The sequence below is a fragment of the Tachypleus tridentatus genome, chromosome 6, assembly GCF_004210375.1.
Source record: "Tachypleus tridentatus isolate NWPU-2018 chromosome 6, ASM421037v1, whole genome shotgun sequence".
Classification (NCBI taxonomy): Eukaryota; Metazoa; Arthropoda; class Merostomata; order Xiphosura; family Limulidae; genus Tachypleus; species Tachypleus tridentatus.
Window position 1 is genome coordinate 109,175,957 of NC_134830.1, and position 22,704 is coordinate 109,198,660.

At 35.6% G+C, this 22,704-nt stretch overlaps 1 long non-coding RNA gene across 4 annotated transcripts in view; it reads right to left on the reverse strand.

Annotated features, from left to right (window-relative positions):
• Positions 1-22,704, reverse strand: part of LOC143253281 (uncharacterized) — a 50,243-nt gene that overhangs the window by 16,343 nt on the left and 11,196 nt on the right. For 2 of the 4 annotated variants that reach the window (XR_013029486.1, XR_013029485.1), the window contains exons 3-4: positions 5,521-5,604; positions 3,489-3,551 (exon numbers count right to left, since the gene is read on the reverse strand). This is a non-coding gene — a long non-coding RNA (uncharacterized LOC143253281). Of the gene's footprint in view, positions 1-2,967; positions 3,118-3,488; positions 3,552-5,520; positions 5,605-6,137; positions 6,363-22,704 lie in introns of all 4 variants that reach the window. The other 2 variants (XR_013029487.1, XR_013029484.1) reach the window with 2 other exon arrangements.

A 22,704-nucleotide genomic window follows, 5' to 3' on the forward strand; every position in this document is an offset into this window, starting at 1 on the left:
GACACAATATATTACCTCCCTCACAAGACAGCCAGAATCCCACAATGAACTGGTGGAGAGCTGGTGAAAAAATAATCCCCATCCAGGAAGTACCCAAAGAAAAACCATGAGGTGCAAAATGAAAAAGAAAATGTCACAACTCATCAAGAGTTCATGCCACATGATCCACTTCTTATGACTGTGTCGTGATTATAAAAAGCAAAAAAAAAACAAAGAAATTCCACAATATATATTACCGATCAATGGGATCCCAGAGTGTCAAGTGACTAGAGTGCAACATTGGAGTGGTAGTTTGACCTCATGCAACATTTGGCAGTATCTGGAATTGTAGATCAGTACCACGGTTGATAAAGGATTATCCACCTCTTCATCTTGATACAGGAATTGGTAGGGAAAATAAAGTCCTGTAACAAATTCCACCTCCACTTATCTAAACTACAAAACCAACCAACACCTTATCCATTATCCATCAGGATGGTACGAAGGAGAAAAACCCCAGTAGGAAGACATCTCTGGTCCCAAACCTAGTGGCATTGCAAATGGTTCTTCCACTCCATAGAAGGAAGATACCCAGGTGTACAAAAGTGGGGATACATGCTATATCCAGCGACAGCTAATTCCAGATCCACCAAGAACCAACATCCAGCAGGTCGTAGAAAGAGGGACTGCAAACCTGGGGTGCATCTCCAGTCCAATCCTCATAGCATTAGGCATCTTGCATTCTGTCCACTTTAAGAGGAGGCATACTAACTGGGACTCATGTAAGGACTTACTTAGCTGAACTACCTCCAATCAACACCAGACCTACCAGCAATGTACATTCTGAGGAAGAAGGAATGCCATGGTGGAAAAGTAATCAGTCAGATATCTAGAAATTAACACAGCATAGTGATACAATCAAATCCTGGTGAAATTAAACATTATGTTCACAGTTTAAAGTGATATGTGCACCACTGACACCCACAGAATGCCAGCACCCTACTCTCAACTGAGTGGTATTATTCATCACACAAGAAGACAGGCATCCATGATTAACCACCCCAGCAGTTAGGAGCTGGTAAGTTGCAAGGGCTTCCATATTCCACTAGAAAAAAAGGTAAAATACATTGGAGACAATAAAATAGGTCATCATCATATCCTATTTTGAAAAGAAGATCTTTGTCATCAAAGGCATTCAACTTAATAGCATCCGAAATTACACATGAGATGCATGGTAGGAAACCCCTCAACATCACATAGAGATGGGCAGCAATCCCTATATGCTTTATTCATGTGTCTCAATGAGTGAACAGTCTGGAATAAATATATTTAAGATGCAAAAGGTTAAGATAGAACAACTAAAGGTCCTAGACCACAAACCATCTCTACACTGTGCATAACCTAATTTTTCAACATTACTTCCAATTGAACTGAGACACACAACCAACACCTGTAACTGTACACCAGTTCCAGGATATAAAGAGCTACAATCTAATTTACACTGAGCCTGATCACAGGATAGACAGTGCAGATTAAAAGACAAACTAAAAAACACACCAGCTCAGGCACCATTTGTCACAGGATGGGATTCACAAAAATTAGCAAAACGATCTCTGAAAAAGTAAGAAAAGTTGGAAAAAGAAAAGCAATGTTTCACAATTCATAAACAGAAAAATAAAAAATTGGTAAATAAAAACTAAGTCTGTAGTATAAAGAAATAGAGTAAACTTATGAGCAAAACAAGCACATTTGTTCATTACTACTGCTAGTCATGAAGTGATTAACAAATGTAAATGTGAAGAGGTAGTTGGTTATGATGGGAATTTGTTGTGTTGTCCTATTGGCGGAGAGCTGCTTACATAGTTGTTTGCATGTAGATATACAGAAATGAAAGGTGGAAGGCTAGTGGAGAGCACTGAAAATTTGTGCTGACAGAGAGCAGTACTCATTGAGAAAAGCTGTTTTGTATGAGTAGATATATTACAATATAATAGATGTTTTACTTCTAGAGATACTGTTTGTGATTTAATGTTGTTAATCACAAAGTTACAAAATAGGTCATCTGTATTCTGCTCTACAAAGGTAACGAAACCAAATTTTTAGCATTTTAAGTCTTACAAGTAGGATATCATATTGGAAAACATAAGGGATGAGAATTATTAATGGTCTAAAATGGCCTACTGAACAGAAAAACAGCAAAAATACACAAGTCTGTTTTACTGACTAAAGTAATCACTAATACATCCTAAATAATAGTAAAACACAATGTTGTGCAAGCTAAGGCAATGATAATATGGTTCAGCATACAGAAGAGGTAAAGGGAAAAATGGCATAATTTGGATAGCCATTTGTACATAACTGATACAATATGAGAAAGAGACTTTGAAACAGTTTTATTGTGCATATAGAGACTTTCTGTTTCTAGCTAGTTTCAATACTTCAGATTCCATGAAGTACTTTACTTCATTAAATACAGTAATATTAATACCTTCAACTTTCCTAGAAAGCTCTACTGACTGATTCAAAATGACATAATTATATCTGAAAACTTTTGTACATGTTTAATGCTTACATAACTATTTAGAAGTAACATGAAGCATTAAAAATGATAAACAACAACAGCAAAAGGATATGTTGAATAAAACTATTAAAAATCAGCTTTTCACAATCCTTTGTTAGTTGCCACTGTGGAAACTATTACAATAAACATGTTTTTGATTTAGAAAAAGTGGTACTAAAATCTAATATCTTTCTAGAATACTGGATACAATGAAAAACAGATCAAATGCATATAATACCATTACTAAGTTATACTGATTGTAATCAATTCTGATCCAATACCAGAGACACGAAACAAACTGACAAAAGTAATTAATCTCAAGTTTTCAAACTACAACAGAGAAAACATATTAAAATTGAGAATACACATTATAAATAGTTTCTCTTTGATTTAAAATTATTCTGCAAATTAAATCACAGATTTTTTACCTTAGTGCAGCAACAGTTAAATGGAACAAGCAAATCTCAGCCTAGAAATGTATGAGTTAGAGTTTCAGCTAAGGTAATACCATCAGGCTCACTACTGTTTCTTATTTGATGAATCAGATGAATACCTTGATGACAACTACAACTGGCAATCTGAATATACACATCACAAATAAATGACAAAAAATACTAATATGTTGTATCCTGAAAAAATACAGGCATTGACTAAAGTTACAACTATGTTTAAAAGCACAACTACTGGTTTAAAAGTATTACCTACATAGTTACTGGTATATAAATAAATATTAATCTAGAAATAAGTTAATCAGAAAACCTTAAAACTGTTTATACATGAGAGATACATAACCACAAACTGAATTTTTTTTTTTTTCTAGTTAATACTTAACACCACTAAATTCACCAAAGATAGTTTTCTTCTGGGAGGGGGTTATCTTTTAAATAAAGTGAAATAAGCTTACTATTACACAAGTTAGGCAATTATCAAAATCGAGAAAGAAACTTACTTTTCATTTATTACTGTAGCCAAAGGTTTAATGCCCACATTACAGATAAGACACTCTGTGGTCCTGCAAAAGGAACAATGTAAAAATACACTCTTCAGTAACTGATAAAAAAATATAGATTACACATCAACAGATCCTTCTCTATGATAAAATATTCTCAAAGAAGCAGATTTTTTTATCCATTAAATCTTTTTTTTTTCACAATGGACTCAAAAATTAATGAAAATACTTATTCTGTTAATACATGGCCTCATGGCTACATGTTTTTTATTAAGTACAATCTTTAAGTTCAAAGTTCTGTTATCTCTTGACCAATTTGAGATCTAATTAAAGATTTGGACTCATAAGATGAAACCTTTTCAACTTCTGCATTTGACCACACTCAAGGTCTCACAGATTAATTTACTTTAATCCTGCCTAAATGAATTTGAGAGTAGTGTCATAATAAAGATTCTGATGTCTAATAAAATCAAATCAAGAATGCATGTGCCACACACTTAGTACTACTGGCACACAAAAAAATATAGCTAATGAAATGTAAATAAAGGTCTCCTAGATTAATTTATCTAATACGACCTAAAAGAATCTTAAGTGCCACAACTATTGGGAATTTCTTATTTTTAACCAATGATCTAGAGTGAATTAAAAATAAAATACATCTAATATCAGCAAATATTTTGCATTTAGCCAATCTTTGTAAAACTTTAATAATTAACTGTAGTAGCATGCAATACTAGTAATATTTTGTTTTTACATTGGTGAAAAAAAACTCTTCTTTTACTATATCTTATTAAAAACAAATTGAAGAAATATGTTATCCAAATATTAAGTGTGATTAAGTAAATAATGTTTCAAAAATATATAATTGGACAAAAAGAAAAAGAGAATCCATAGAAAAGAACTGCAGTTAAATGTATTGATCAGAACATTATGTTTAAAAACTAGCTTGTAGCCCATTGTAAATGAGAGGGTAAGCACTACCACCTCCATTCCATAATATATCCTGACCTCACATTTCACAACTAACAGAAATAAGCAAATTTTGTGAAATCAACCTTAACCAATAAAGAGGCAGAAGAGTGCAGTCAAGACATTCAAATGTCAGTAAATTCCTTTGTGAGCCAATAAAAATTAAGATCATTTATAAAATGATTTCATGGAGTATTTGAAGAATGATTATTGGCAAAATTGTCACTTAACAACAAACGTATAACCTATTATTGATTTCAGTCTATGTACTGAAAGTATAGAATAAAACTGAAAAAAATATTTGTTGATTTTTTTATTTACTCTCCAATAAAGAGTTTTGTTTTTTTAATGAAAATGTTGGTCATATAGCAGAAAACAGTTTAATTCGGAAATTATTTAAGTTTAAAATAGAATTGACTTTTATACTTTCCTGATAAATTTTATGCTCTAGGCACCATCTCTCACAGCTCCCTTTTACCCTCATCACTAAATCATAAAAGATAGATAGTAATAGAACTACTATATCTGGATACATAAATTTTGGCTTTTACAGCTCCTCCCATTTCAAGGAATAGATTGCGATATGACACACACCAACACCAAGTAGACATCTATCCATCAGTTTTCTATCACATTTCATTATTTTAACTATCAACTCTGTATATTAATGTTACACGTAAAAATGTTTCATCTCTTTAACAAGTTCCGAAACTCTCCCTGTGTGATGTAGAAGCAGAAACTGACAAATAAAGATTTTAGAACAGGGGTGCCCGCACCCCTATAGGGTGCGAAGATGATTCCCAAGGGGTGCGAGGATGCCCATGAATAATTAAAGCAAATCTATATTTTTACATAAGAGTATGCTTTATATTTCTCCTAAGAAGAAACATTTTTGCTTCCAGGGGGTTCGAGAAATGATTACTGATTTGAAAGGGGTGCAAACACTGAAAAAGGTTAAGAACCACTGCTTTAGAAGATGGGCATTCTGTTCTACTTCTTCATAGACAATCCTGTTGTAGCTATTTAGAGTATTAAACATGTTAAGGTTAGTTTTTTTACTTAACTCAAAGTTTTAATGCAGTGTCTTCCTGTTTCTTTGCAGCTAAGTTTTCTACTCTCCTCAGAATGATTTTCACTGAAGGAGGCCCTGGGTAAAACATTTTTTTAGTAATTCATAATACATAACCTATGTCAATACTAATTTAATAAAAACATTTAAACAACTTCAATCACTTTAAGAATCTGTAACTAAGATGTTTAATCTCTATATGTAAACAAAAATTTTATTTACTCTTATTACCTTAAAGAAACACAATTTTATTTATCATTTAAGCTTTTCCATTTAGGTCACACAAGTTAAAAGTCATGTCATTGTGCTTGTTGACTTATATTTAAAAGTTTACTGTACTACTATTTTAGGAATTATGTCATTAAGTTTGATTTCAAATTTTAGATTATAATTCATATTTGAATATTATACATCAGTTAATTTCTTAAGCTAAAAGTAAATATTAAAAGAATACTCCTAAATATTGATTTTTGTGTGTCACATAGTATGATGATAAGCATTGGTTCAAATTATGTGCTTGTGATGTCCAAATACAAAATATAGTTTTGTACAAATTAGAAACTCTAATTACTGATATCAGATACTTAGAATATAAAAGAAGTACTTCCTACCTTTTTTCCTTGCTGATGTACTGGATCAAACACAGTCGCCCTGCTCACTTCTTTCCATTTTTGAAATCAGTCTCTTATATACACTTACTTCTATATATAACACATGCATAATCAATCAAAAGCTCAGAATATCCTCCATGTGGTTTTCTCAGAAATTATTAAGTACAATGGTGTTGTCTCTTTCTTTTGAGCCAAACCTTCATACTGGTAAGTTGAGTCTTTAGCCTGTTCAAAATTTCATAATTTTCCAAACCCAAATACAGATTAGTTACGAAATTTGATAAATTATGATGAAATTTTATAGTATCATTGTAGTAATTTATAATTTTTTTTTGTTTGTTGAAATGTATATATAAAACCTAAAAAAAACAATTATATCATTTCATGTCCTCCACGTGTGAAATTTCTTTAGGCTTAGCAACGTATGACAAGCAGGATACCAGTACAAAGATCACAACTAGAACAGACAATTGTTTGCATTACTTTGTTATTTACTGTTCTATGTTTTAAGATGAAGTTCAAGAACTTATTTGTGAATAGTAATAATGCATATACATATATAATGTGTTATAACTGAAATGTGACTATTTTATAAAATGCTGTCCACTAAAACACATTTAAGACAAGCTATTTTGTAAAAATCAGTTTTATACTCTTGGATATAGTAACACGACAGCATGTGCCCTGCACTGTTCTAGCTTCTGTGATGTTAGCCAGAAACATCTGAAAGGTAAATATAATAAAAATATCAAATATATGTAAATGTATAACATTTAAGCTATTTAGACTAAAAAACTGTGTTCTTGAGTTTTAATTATGTAGTCATTCTAGAGAAAAAACAAAATGTATACTTATTTCCTATTTTTTTCATGGTGGTTACAAGATTGGTCAAATCTACCAATCATGTACAAAGAATCCAATTTGATAGTGAAAAAACATAAAATTCAAAGTTTTTCCTTATTTTTAAAAGACATCTAACAATTATTAGAAGTTATAAATTTGAAAATTCCTGATACATAAAACTATTTTCAGTATTTAAATGAAAGTTACTTTGCATGTTGGGCAGACAACATTTAGAAAGAAAAAGTTTGAGAAAATCTTTAATTAAAACATATTAATAGTTAATTCAAAAACATAATATTTTGAGTACAAAATCCTTGTAATGTTTACCCATAACCAGAGCATGGATACTTTTATGGTTACAAACTGGGTGGATTCCACCCAACCTGTAATGAAAAAGTTAAAGTAATATCAAAAGTGATCTAAAGGAAAATTCCAGTAAAGCTCTCAAAAAAACAAAAGGAAACCAAATAAAAATCAGTTGATAATTAAATTAAGATATAATATTACACATATTCACACAGATACAGCTGATATTATTGTAATGAAATACAAAACTAATAGTTTCTGGTCTAATGCACTAGAATATAGAATAATGATTTACCAAAAAATTATTTTTTCAGAGTATCTAATGTAAAAAACTTTTCTTAAACTGAAAATGTATTTCTGATAAATAATTATCTTCTCTTGCAAAACGTTTTCTCGATTACTACTTGTCCTCTATTTGCACCAATTTTTATGCTTGCTAGTAGCTTTGTAACTCCTGCTTCTTTCTGCACATATATATGCAAGTGATCCTGCAAGCAGCCCACTATCAACAGGAGTGTGACTTTACCTCTATCGTAACTAGCACCGTTTCCAATAATGTATCTATTAATCATTTCCTGATTACTCATGACCAAATCAAACAATGGAAGGATGAGTGGGAAAAGTGAGAGAAGGTAAGTATCTATCAGAAATAAATTTACAGTTTAGGAAAATGTTAACTTCTGATACAATATCTTACTTAATTTCACAAAAAGCAACAACCCCACAATGAACTTGGTCAAGGGCCAATGAGAATATGCTCTGTTTTTAGAAAGTGCCTAACAAAAGACTATGAGGTGTGGCATGGAATTAAAAAGCAGCACATCAGTGGGAGACCATAACACTTCTGAATCAGGTACACTTTTTGCCTTTCAGGAATGCATCAGCAATACGTAAAGTGTGGAAACATAGAAGGACCCAAACATTTTCAGCAAGAAAAAGACCCCAGGTGCTGAGTGACTAGAGCATCAGAAATTGTATATTAAGTCCACAGAAGGAAGAGGTTCTTCTACCTTTAACCTCAAAAATGTGTACTGGAGGGGAACACCACCTCTCCTACCAAGAACCTGTCCATGCATGTGTGCATCTCTAACACAACCAACACAAGATCCACTAAAGGCAATATTTATGGCACATTTGGTTACATAATTTGATAATAGTCATACACTGTTATTGTAATCCACTGATGTGAAGAGTATAAAAATTTCCAGAAACTTCAGTGATAAGCATAAACAGCAGCTACCAAAGGAGCATGAGCATAGTAAAAGTAAGGTCATGTAAAAGGGAAGTTCACTCAGAGAAATGTTAAAAACATGTTCTAAACTAACTGAACCCACATGTGTGGATTTTGATGAAAAGACAATTATTTGAAGTTCAGGATACAACTGGTAACCCACAAATCAGTGTAAGTGAATTATTCACTGACACTATTATGTTAAAAGTATAGAAAAGTAGTTTGGCTTCTCAATTGAATTCTATAGTAATTGAATTAGCCTAAGTGGGCTTTTGACAGGTAGAAGAGAACTGATGGAGAAAATATTCAATGGAGAAGTAACAAAACAACATAAGTAAGACAGAAGACTGAAACACAGAAGCAAAATTAGTAAACTGAAAGATGGAAAACAAAACTACCCTGTAATATGCAACAAAGAAAACTGATAAGCCCCTGTCATAAAGCCAAGTGAAAAAGAGTGACATGTAAAGAAGGATAGTAATTACCCCTAATGTACAGACCAAGAGTGGTAAGTGGCCAACATACTCTGCTAAACTGTTACATGATGATAGTCAAACTGGATAAAAAATAAAGGAGGTAAAATGTTTGGAAAACCCAGACCATCAGATGAGAGACCAGACAAAAACCACATGTGCAGATGGAGTGCAGGTAGGAAAGAATGACAACATACCAGAGCAATGTTGGCAAAAGTGCATGGAAGAAAAGTGAAAGAAATGGGCAGTGATACAAACAGCTGCTATAAAAGTGGAAACCATGTCTGAGTCAACTAATATAGTGCCACCAACAGAATTTGACAAGGAGTGGTCAGAACTATCGAAAGAACACAAAGAAGGAGCCAATTAAAAAGATAATCATATAGGGTAACAATTAGTCCAATTCTGGCTCTATCCACCTGCAGATTAGGAACATATGACTAAGAATGTGGAAGTTTTCTCAAAATACAACATAAAAGACACAAAAGTGTCCTAATCAAAGACACTGCAATGACAACACAACTCCCAAAAATGATAGAATCTAATACCTCTCTGTCACTAGGACCTTGTCAAGTCAGGATAACTGATCTACAATCAGATTCAGACAACTCAGAATATAATATACACACAAAGAAATGTTATGGCTGTTGGCTAAAAAAAAAAATATCCAAAGTTCAAAAACAAAGGTCTCTCAACCTGTTGCCTCCTAGACTGGTACTACAGGATGTCACCATCAATGTGTCTGAAATGATCATCACAACCACCCAAATCCAACTCTTTGGTTCCTCTTTTACTGATGAACAGTGGCATTGACCATCACATTATAACACCCCCACAGCTAAAGGGAACACACGTTTGGTGTGATGAGGATTCTAACTTGCGACCCTCAGACTGCAAGTCAAGCACCATAACCACCCAGCATGCCAAGTCTGGAAGTGAAGAAGAATTTGCTGAAAGCAAGAACCAACAAAAGTTTGATAAGAAAAGTGGATTCAGTAAGAGTCCACAATCCTAAAGCTTTTTGATAGTTAAGATATGGTCCCCAACTGAAAACAGAAGCACCCAAAAAACGTGACAATCCAGATGAGACAGAGAAAGAAGAATCACCAAGGTAACATAGGTCTGATCTACCTATCTGCTAGTAATGAAGATGGAAGGGTAAGAAGAGCATCCATGGGATACCAAACAAAGCTCCATTGCTCAATTAAATATTTTTGAAAATATCACCTGTAGGCTCAATCAAGAAAAAAATCAGAGCTCCAAGAGAAGCTCACATCTTCAAAACATACAGAATTTCTCATATACTAGGAGAAAGTGAGAAGGAGAACTTGCATATCTCTCAACCAAAATGAATTTAAAAAACACAAAGATAAATCAGAAACTGGGTTGATGGGAAAAAAATGACTTCTCTTCTATGATAAGCCACCTGACCTGGGTAGATGCCCAAAGAAAATGAGTATAGAGCACAGAGTTAAGTCCATGAGGATTCCAGAAAAGCCAGTTCTCTATATAATGAGGAAAACAAAAGCTTCAAGAGTGAAACATTCTAGCAAATGACCAGACAACTTGGCAGAACACACAGGGACTGAAGTCAGACCAAACGGAAGTATCTGAAACTGAAAAACATACCTGTGGTTGTGATGAACAAAACAAAGAAAATGTTGGCATTTGAAGAGTTGGAAATATGGATATATGCTTCAGACACACAGACTTTCATCATCTACCAAAATGAAAGGACAACCAGTTCATGAGACTATGTATAAGCTCTGAAGTGGGGAAGTGCAGAAAGCCCCAGTGCAGAGCCAAAGACCTTGATGATGAATGGGGTCCAGCATCTTTGAAGCCGAGGTCCTGGCAGAGCCATAGACCAGTGATCCATAGTCGAGTTTTGATCTGATAAGAGCATGATATATCTTCAGCACAGAACATCGATCTGCTCCCCAAGTGGGGGAAAAAGAGGACACAGAGGATGTTCAGTGCTCTTGTATATTTTACCCATAGCTGCTTGATATGTGGTATAAACATCAGCTTACAGTCAAAGATAAGCCCCAAAAACTTTGTCTCAGGGATCACAGACAACACAACTTCATCGATACAGAGTTGAAGATCAGGAGGAATACCCCATTGATGGTAAAAAAGCACATGCAAACACTTTTAGAGAGAGAGAAATTAAAACCACTTGCTGTGGTCCACTTCAGTAAATGATTCATGGCAGTCTGTAGCTGCTGCTCAATAAACCGCAAGTTCTACGACTGACATGAGATGTGGAAGTCGTTGACATAGAGCCTGTTTGCAACAGTAAGAGGGAACCAACACTAGGTAGGCAAGAGGAGGTTGTTTGATTCAAGGAACCAAACAAGACGAGCATTAACCATCCTCTCTAAGGTCTTACAGAGACAGCTCATCAAAGCAGTTGGATGGTAGTTTGAATGAATCTTGGGATCTTTACCAGCCTTAGAGAAAGGTAGGACAACAGCCTAACATCAGGAAAAACATTCTCCTGCCAGATCCAGTTAAAAACAATCAGAAAAATAGCAAGAGAAGCAGGAGATAGATGGTGCAGCATTTCATAGTGTACATCATCTGGTCCAACAGATGTACTGCCAGACCGATGAAGGACCATTTTCAGTTCCACCAGTGTAAAGTGATGATTATAGTCAAATAGACAATCAGCTATAAAGGAAAATGGTGATTGCTCTGCCTGATGGCTAAGAAGGTGAAGGAAGAAACAAAAGTGCTAGATGCCCAGCAAAAGCTTTCATGTAGAGCATCAGCGGGTGGGTAGGTAGGTAGGTTTGTAGGTAAATAGGTATCCAATGTTTATTGGCACAAAGCCACAAGGCTATCTGTGCCAGGCAAGATGTAGTACAGTATAGGTATAGGACAATTAAGATAAAAAGTAAAATATGTAAAATTATGAACTGCCAGGAAGACTGAAGCAAGAAGTACACCCTTGCAGTCAGTCACCTGAAGTTGGCTTTTCCAATCCTGAGTTCAGTTCAAAAGAAAAATAAAAACTAAAATGTATAAAATTAAGACTTGCCAGGAAGACTGAAGCAACAAGATCGAAATTGCAGTCAGTCACCTGAAATGTGTAAAAGAAATGTTGTTAAAACATTAAAATGTGTAAAAGAAATCATGCTAAAACACTATATAGTCCGATAAAAAACCTTAAATTAAGTGTACAAGACCAATGGCTCTTAGAAATGTAAAAACATGAGTGAGAGGGGCGGTATCACCTATAACATGGGCCAAAGTCAGGGGCAAACCCGCCTTACAAATATCTTTAAAATGGTGTCGTCATTCTAGGCTGTAATGACGGCATGATAATAAAATGTGGATGATTGTGATCTGAGTGCCACACAGACATAAAAGGAATGAAGTGGTGGGTTAAAAAACTGTGACCAATGCATAGCCTTGCCAAAACAACCTCGTCTCTTCGATCCTTACAGAAGCAAGAGGGACAAAGACCAAGAGAAGATTTGATTTGAAAAAGCTTGTTATTGTATTGCTCATTCCATGTTGCCTGCCATCTGGTGTACAGTCTGGATTTGATAACTGGACTATAGTCCATGTATGGAATGGGTACTGGAATGATAGATTCAGAACAGATAGACTTTACTGCTCTGTCAGCCAGCTCATTCACACAAATACCAACATGACCTGGTATCCAAAAGAATTGGATGGAGACAAATAAAAGAGAAAGATGGTCCAGTTTGTTTTCAATATTGATGAGAAGAGGGTGGTGACTATCATGGAATGATTCCATGGTCAACAGACAGCTGAGTGAGTCTGTATATATTGTACAATTTGTATATTGCATTATTTCCATATGATTTAGGGCAAGAGAGATGGCATACAATTCAGCAGCAAAAACAGAAACTTTTGAGAGGAGTCTGTGTGCTAAAATCAAACTGTCACAAACCATGGCAGAGCACACTGAGTCACCCAATTTGTAACCATCTGTATATATAGGAATGAATGGATCATATGAAAGATGTTCAGCAAACAAAGAGCAATATTTCCAATCGGGTGTATCTGCTGTCCTCAGATGACTCAAAGATAGGTTACAATTGGGGGTACTAATTTGCCATGGCGGAATATGCTGATTTGTAGAAACTGCGATGTCATTCAAAGATAAATCCAAATCTTCTAATTGTGCCTGAACAGGGAGACTAAAAGGAACAATGGCAGATTTTCTGTTATTAAAAAGTGTGGTCCATTGTGATTGGAAAACACAACTCCAGGTAGGATGCTGTGGTAAGGATCAAAGTTTGGAAGCATACATTAGAGACAGTTGCAAGCAGCAAATACATAGAGGGGGTTCATGAGATTCCACATACAGGCTTTGTACGGGAGAAGTACGAAAAGCTCCAATGCAAAACCGAAGCCCCTGGTGATGGACAGGATCCAACATTTTCAGTGCTGAGGTTCTGGAAAAACCATAAACCACAGATCCATAGTCAAGTTTGGATCAAACGAGGGCATGATAAATTTTGAGCATGGAGTATCGATCTGCTCCCCAAGAAGTAGAAGAGAGGACACAGAGAATGTCCAATGCTTTTAGACATTTGATACAAAGTTGTTTGATGTGCGATATAAAATTTAATTTACAACCAAATATAAGACCTAAGAACTTTGCCTCAGGGACAACAGTAAGTACAATATCATCAAGACAGAATTCTGGATCTGGGTGGATTCCCCGTTTGTGGCAGAAATGTATACAAATGGTTTTAGAAAGTGAAAGTGTAAAACCATTTGCTGTGGTCCACTTCAGTATCTGAATGATTGCAGTTTGTAGCTACCATTCAATAAACCTCATGTTTGATGACTGACATGAGATGTAAAAATCATCAACGAAAAGACCGTTTATAACTATAGGAGGTAGTTGTTCACTGATGGCATTAATCTTTATAATGAAAAGTGTGACACTCAGAATACATCCCTCAACTCCAAGATCCTGTGGGAAAAAAAACAAGAAAGTGTTGAGACCACACAAGCTTGGAATCGGCGCTTCATTAAGAATTGCTGGATGAAAAAAGGTAAGTTTCCATGCAATACATACGAGTGAAGGTCTCATTCATAAAATGCCATATCTCCTTGTTGTATCGTAAGCATTTTCTAAGCAACAAAAACAGTAACAAGATGTCACCTCAAAAAGGCTTCTCTGACTAATGTTTCAAGACGAATTAAATGGTCTATTGTAGAGCGTTGTCTTTGGAAGAGGAGGTTGTTTGATTCAAGAAACCAAATGAGATGGGCATTGATTATCCTCTCTAAAATCTTACTAAGCCAACTTGTCAAAGCAATGGGACAGTAATTCAAAGGAATCATTGGATCCTTCCCAGGTTTCAGAATAGGGAGTATGATAGCTTGTTGCCTAGCATCTGAATAGACATTTTCCTGCCACATCCAATTAAAGAAAGCTAGGAGAATAGTAAGAGAGTTCTGGGAGAGGTGGCATAACATCTCATAATGTATATTATCAGGTCCGACTGATGTATTGCCAGACTAATGAATAGCAAGTTTGAGTTCCATCAGTGTAAGAGGGCAATTGTAGTCATAGGAATGGTCAGTTGAAAAGGAAAGAGGCAGATGCTCCACCTGTGTTTTAATGGCTAAAAAGGAAGGGGATAAGTTTGAAGAGCTAAATACATGAGAGAAGAAGTCCCCAAGAGTATTAGCAATGCTCTGTGCATCTGCAACTTCATGGCCATCAGATATTAAGAAAGAGAGGGGGGCAGAAATATATCTTCCACTCACCCTTTGGATCTTATCCCACATAACTTTTGTGCTGGTGGTTGAGGAAATGCTGGAGGTGTAATTAATCCAAGATTCCTTCTAGCTTTTATGTCAAACTTGCTGAGCGTGTGCTCCGGGTTGCTGAAATACAATGCGGTTTGAGAGCATGGGGTATCTTCAAAATTTATCCCAAGCATGCTTCTGAGTTTTCCGTGTTATAGAACAGGCAGAATTCTACCAAGGGCGGGGATGCCATAGGGAACATGTCGAGGTTGAAGGGATGCATCAAGTAGCAGCTTGTATAATACTATTGGTTACTGCTGCTATACAATCATCTATAGATGATTTACATAAGATGGCAGGATCAAGTTCTGAAAGAGTAGTGAAAGAAGGCCAGTTGGCCTGGACTAACTTCCACAGAGGTACATAGGTTGGGTGGTACTGATCACAGCTAATCTCTCATAAGATCATGGGAAAATGACCACTACCTCGTGGATTAATGTCAACCTCCCAAAAAAAGTGAGTTAGTAGCGAAGTAGAACAGACAAAAAGATCTATAGCTGTAAATGACTGACTAGGTGCATGAGAATATGTTTAAGAGCCAGTATTGAATAGAGCCAGGTTGTGGTTCAGGAGCATATGCTTTATGGCACACCCTCTCATATCAATACGGAAGCCACCCCAGAGGGGATTATGCCCATTGAAATCTCCCATGATTAAAAAGAGGTGGGCAGTTGCTCAATGTGGGTATCGAGGTCTGATTGATTATAATGCATTTCAGGTGTAAGATATAGAGAGCAAATAGTGATGGTACAACCCAAGGAGACACAGATGGCTACAGCCTCCAAGGGTGTGGTCAATGACAGGGACCAGGTGGGCACATGCTGATCAACCAGCAATGCAACTCCCCCATGTCTCCGTTCCACACATAGCCTGTCGTTCCGGTATAATGAATAGTGGTGGATGATAACTGTTTTTGTAGGCTGCAGAAATATTTCCTGCAAAGAAAGACGTGGGATGATAAAAGTCAATCAGATCTTTGATGTCAGTCACATTTGATTGAAAACCTCGACAGTTGCATTGGATTAGTGTGACCATGTGTAATTATTTCAGAAGAGAAGATGGTAAAGAGTCCTTCTGCTTATGACCATGTTTTTTTCTTTATTGAATGTGGGTCTATCACCCTCTATGGATCCTGCTCTAGCTCGAATGGTTGGGTCTGAATTTATCGGTACACATACTAATGATTGAGGGTGCAGAAAGGTTGTTTGTTTAATTTTTGGGGTATCAAGAGAGGGAGACCCCATGGAAACATCTTGCCTTTAAGAAGGTGAAGTTTGGCAATAACTGGAAGGTGTGGTCAGGACAGAGATGGAAGGAGAAACTGATTCATGAACTGTGATGATTTTGGGAAGTGTTTCATAAAGATTTGCTGGTGAAGATTGTGCAGTGGATAGGGTAAGGTCTGTTTGGACTCCTACTGTAGTACTAGAACGGGTTATAGCAGCATAAGTTCTGGTCAGAATAGTTAATAATAATTTTCGAGCCTCTGTGTAAGTGAGATTAACTGTTTTGAGACATTGTACTTCTTTTTCTTCTACCCATTTAGAGCAAGAGGCAAAATAAGAAGAATGCGTACCATTACAGTTTATACAATGTGGTTCGAGTTGGCATTCAATAGCATTATGGTCTTTACCATCACAACAGGCACGGGTCAAGGAGCCATGGCAAGATTGTTTTGAATGACCAAATCATTGACAATGGAAACATCATACAGGATTTGAAATATAAGGTCACACCTTACAATTCAGATATCCTGCTTTCATTGTGGTGGGAGGACATGGTACAGTAAGTGTTAGTATTAGAACATTTGTTGGTTCCACAATTCCATCTTTTCGAGTGAAGATTCGGCGTACTGCTGTGACACCTTGGCTAGTGAGACCTGTGAGGATCTCAGATTTGAGGACAGTCTTTAATCTCTTTCAACTATGACTCTTCTGGAAGTATTCAAAGTAGAATGAGGAATAACTTTAATGGGTATGTCCCCCAAGGCCTCTGATGTCAGGAGGAGTTTGGAATGCTATGATGAAGATGTTTCCACTAAGATGTCTCCCGAACATAGCTTTTTTATTGATTTAGGGGATCCAGCAAGCACTTCTAAACCCTTCTGAATAAAAAATGGGGACACCTGCCCTAGAGGTTTATCACTTAAGGAATGCAAAATTAGAAATCACGAGATAGATTCAAGTGGTTAGTTTGGCTGTACAGATTCATCAATGCATGGTCGTTTTCCAGCAATCGAGTTTTTCTTGATGGTTTCAAGTTGTGTTATTTTTTTGCTTTAGGAGTATTCATAATAAATAGAAAAATTTTTGGTGCTCACTCACCCCACCCACCATGGAGCCCTATAAGGGGATGCACTACAGTGCCTTAAGTGCACTGCAGCGACACCAGGGTTTCATGAGCACTATACCCAAACACCAGTGTCAGACACAATGTCCACAACACTCCTTGTGGATGTCATATGCTGGTACTCAGTTGACCCTGACCCAAATTGACTAGCCGATTGATCCTGGGGGGCCACCCCAAGACTGTCCATTTACAGGAATTCAAGGCCAAAGTGGTGTGTTGGAGTTGGACACCTCAACCACCAGGATTCTCTCCTCCCCTTCATGGGTTACCATGCATGGCAAATGTGCAGGTGGATGTTTAGATTCCAGAGGAGGTAAACTGTAAGAACAGAACCTTCTCTGGGAGGTCCCCTCACCACGTACAGGAATCCACATCGAGGGGTGTGAAAGGTGGTCATGGTGATGTAAATGTCAGGACGAGGATATTGGTCAGAATCATGATTCCATCTTTGTGAGTGGAGATACGCCTCACTGCAGAAACTCCTTGGGTGGAGAAACCAGCTGGAATCTCTGACTTGGGGATGTTCTTCAAATCCCTCTCAACAATAACTCCTCGTGATGAATTCAAAGTAGCATGAAGTGTAACCTCAATAGGTATATCCCCAATTGCCTTTGAATGCAAGAGAAGTTGACTGTGTTGAGATGTGGATGTTTCCATCAATGTGTCACTAGGTCGAAGCTTCTCTACTGACTTTGGAGAGCCAGCGAGTCCCTCTAGTCCCTTCTGAATAAAAAGGGAGACATTTGTCCTAAAGGTTTGTGTGAAAGAGAATGTATAATAAGAAAATGAGGTACAATAGGTGTTACAGATGTTGAAGATTGCTGATCAGAATCTTCAAGACATGGTCGTTTACCTATGTACTGTTTTTTCACAACTTAACTTTTTATTTGGAGGATCCATAATAAAAAAAGGGAAATTTCGGTGCCCCTGACCCCACCCACCATGGAGCCCTCTGAGGGGATGCACTAAAATGTCAAACAAGGACACTGCAGCAATGCCAGGGTTTTGTGAGCACTATACCCAAATACCAACATCAGATACAATGTCCACTACACCTGTTTAGAACATCTAACACTGGTGCTTAGTTGACCCTAGCCCAAGTGGGCCAGCCGACTGACCCAAGACGGGCCACACCCCAAGGCTGCCCATCTACAGCAATTCAATGCCAAATTGGTGTGTTAGGGTTGGACCCTCAACCACCAGGATCATCTCCTCCCCTTCACAGGTCACCATGCATGGCAAACATGTGAGTGGATGTTTAGATCCCAATATAGGTAAACTGAAAGAACAGAACCTTCCATGGGATGTCTCCTCACCACATTCAGGAATCCACACCGAGGGGAATATAACTGATAGAGCAGGAGATATCAGTTTCATCATTTACAGTTTTTAACAGATTGATTTATTCTTTTAATTTGCATTCATTTTTTAAAAGATATATCAAAATATCTAAAATTAACAAATAAAATAAAAAGTAAATAAATGAAATTTATTTGCTATTTATTCAGTTTACTTTTTTCTAAATCAAAATATATTAGTAATGAGTTAATAAAGCCAAAATAACTCAGTAAATATTTCAAATACAAATCATGTCATTACTATCCTTTTTGTCATCAATAACATAATCATCATCAACTACTGGTATGCTGCCAATTAAATGTTTTACAGTCATTGCCAATAACTACTTCTCTGCTGCATATATTCCATACAATTTTCAAATCACATAAAATTACTCTTTTGACTAATCATGACTACCTACAGTTCAAATTGTTCATCTATGCAATCTTGTCATTATACTACTGGTACCTTAATGAATTTTCCATTCTTTCACAAATTGACAATACAAACTAAAACAACATATGAAGGAAAGCTATGACATTGCTTAAAAATTCAACTACTGATATGGTTCAATATTAAACTACTGATATCAGTGATATGCCTCAGAAATTAAATTTTGTACAGTCACTGACATCAACAACTACTGCTCTGCTGCATGTATTCCATTAAAATTTCAAATTACTTAAAATTACTCTACATGACTACCTACAGTAAAACTTGTTCATCTATACAATCTTGTCAGTAAATTACTGGTACCTCAATATCAGTATATTTTTCATTCTTTCACAATACAAACTGAAAGAGCAAATCAAGGAAAGCTTTGACATTGCTTCAAAATAAAATTAATGATATGCTTTAAAATAAACCACTGGCACTGTATGCTGCAGATAATAATAAAATGTTTTTCAGTCACTGATATCAACTTCTGCTCTGCTGCATAAATTACAGTCAAATTTCAAATCACTTAATTTCCTTTAATCAATCTTGGCTACTTTCCTCTTTTTTTGAGACAAGGGTTTCCAGTGCTCTCTTCCGAGCTTTTTTCTCTCCTTCTCTGAATGGGCAGCTCTCTGTGCCTCTCGGCTTTATGGACTTTTTTCTTTAGCCAAGGTGGCTGGGCCAGATTTCACAGAACCATAGGCCTCAAGCCTTTCTGCCTTTTTCTTCTGATTCTCCCTCAGCTTTGAGGTATACTTTGAAGCTGCTGATCTAATGTCCTTACACATTCTCTTGTCTACAGGATCAAAATGAACATCTTTCCTTTTAAACATTTCAATCGCTGTTGTTTCTTTGGGCGTAGAGAATATTTTATCGTCTGGTATGCACACGATACCAGACCACGAGACCTGCAACGAGATGAAACAAGACTGCCTCCAAGATGGCAGTCAGATTTTTTTTTTTCTGCAATAAACATTGAAAAAATACGATTTCTCCTCAAAAACCACCTACCCGGCCCTCAAATCGCTCATATTTTCTCCTCGAATTTACACGAATCTCGTGGGTGATCATTGGGTGTTTGAAAACCGAGGAAATCCGCGTTTCAGCGGAAAAATGGCACGCATGCATGTGGGTTACCATAATTTGAATTATAAGTATAATTTGGATGGAATAACCTGAATTTCTTGAAAGAAAGAGAACATTGTGTGATAGTCAATCAGTCTCTAAAGCCACCCAAACAATTTGCTGTTGCTAGTTGTAGAGCAAATAAGATTTTATGTTGTACCTACAAAAATACTGAATAAGTGTCTGAAGAGGTTATACTTTCATTGTACAAGTCACTGTACACTATACTATGTTCAGTTTTGAGTTTCTCATCTCAGGAAAGACATAATTGTCAGAAAGGGTTCAGAGAAGTGTTACTAGAATGTTCCCTGAGATGGAGGCATTGTCATACGAGAAGAAGCTGAAATCTTTTTTGCCTTGAAAAAAAAATATAGGAGTTAGTGAGGATCTGACAAAGGTATTAAGACTGTAAAGGGAATTGATAGGGTTGATGCATCATCTTTTCATATTTAACAGTGAGAATTGTAGAACTACAGAAAACAAACAAATTTTGGCAGGGTGGGAAACATCTTCAAGTAAGGCTTTTATTTTTCTAATAGGGTCTTTGACCTCATGAAGAGGTTGCATTTGGATGCTGTGGAAACAGAAAATTTACACGAGTTTAAGAAAAAGTCTAAGTCTACAAATGATAAAGGCTAGCTTTAAGTTTTTGTTTGTTTAAGTTAAGTTAGTTTAAAGCATGAAAGAGCTGAGATGGATCAATAGGTTCAATATTGCCCCAACACATTATGTTATATCGTACAAACTATTAGGATAATAAAATATTGTATTGAATATAAATTAATTACAACCTAAAGCTCAACCCCTTGCTTGAATCTTAACCACAAGTTTAAGTATATTAAACTTTAATTTATGAAACATAAAATACCTTTTTGAACTATTTACATCACTTAAAGGGAGACACTTGAAAATAAATTTAGGATACTAGAAAATATTAAACAGTTGACAAACTGTTTATTCAATTACTTATGATGTTGAAAATACCTTGACGCAGAGTGAAATTTAAGATCTGCCACATCAAAAAGAGTGTGTTCTACTAAGTGAGCTAAAGGGATAAGTTGACAATAAAGTCATAAAGCACGGGAAAAAACACATGCAATGCTGAGAAAAAAATCAACCTATGTGTTAGTAGTACTCAAAGGATTACCATGCATGAAAGATGTGCCACCCTTATACTGTATAAGTGTACGAGTAGAAGTTTGTTCAAGGCTTGTGGCATCCAGAAGAAATTCCATGGCAGTTGCAAGCAAGGAAATAGCTCTTAGCAGGTCAGAGAAATAAGTTGTCTGTCTGAAGGTAATTTTCTTTTGTTATGAGTTCAACAAAGAAATTATAAAAAAATTTGAGAAAGCATCACAGTTTTTCTAGTACAAAGGAAGGGGGTAAGACAGATCTGTTCAAGATATTTAAAAATACTTGTGCTATTCTAGCCAGTTTCAAACATGTCATCACTTTTCTTTTACAAAACTGCACACTACAAGATAACTTTTTTTTTAAAGTAATCACAGTTGTTGAATCAGAATTAAAGGTTAATGAGCATAATACTCAACACCACTCTATGCCATCTGAGAAATTAATAAGATTACTAAAGTTGGTTTTTTTATCAATACATAAACCTAACCAAGAAAGAACATAACCATAATATATCCAAAAAATGAATATGAAGTACCTTCATTACCAGCCGAATGAATAGAATCAAAAGTGCTTTGCATATTACACTGATAGTAGATGAAAAACATTTTGTTATATGTTTATTGAGACACCTATATGTTTACACTGTAATTTGCATTTCAAACTGCTATTTTATAACACTGTGGACAAATATTTTCATAATCTGGTTAAACCTACCACTCATGTTAGAACCATTACCTCTTGTAATAAGTGCCATGGATAGAACTTCACAAAGTTAGCTCATTTTGCCAACTATCTTAGGAATGGAGCAGCTGCAATCCTTAATTACTTCTTGAATTTGCTGCTTAAGGCAATGAATTACTTCAAATCATTGATTAGACAGAAATGTCAAAAGCAAAATAATAAATTCAAAAACACAAAAATCAGAAATTCATGTACATCTATACATACACATCTTTATGAATGTTTTATATAATACAAATAAAAAGAAAGTTGAAGAACAACTCATTGAATATATAAGCATGAATCTTCTACACAGTCTCCTTACATCAAAATTAGGTTTCTATTGTGAGAGTATCCAACAATGTCATATAATGTCTTTATTGCAGAAGAAAAGTCTCCCAATAGATTTTTAACAAATTTTTCTAAATTATTTATGCACAAAATTGCTTGTATTCATAAACTTGTTGATTACAGGACTTCTAATAACATACTGTCAATAATGAAGTTAAAACTGCAAGATAATGTTGCATGATTTCTTCATAGATTTTTGGTCAGTTGTTCTTTACACTGAATATTATGAAAAGCAAAAAAATTCAATATGATACAAGGATCCCACCAGAAGTGAAAGGTATATAATAAAGTCAGTTAATGTTGTAATGCTTTTCCCAGATTTATTCTTACATTTTCCAAATCATTTTCTGTACAAGATGCTTAAGATGCACACATAATCTTTTATATAATAATGCATGTAATTTTACCTCTTAGCTAAAGTTTTGGAACACTCAACAGACTAAAATCTACCTCA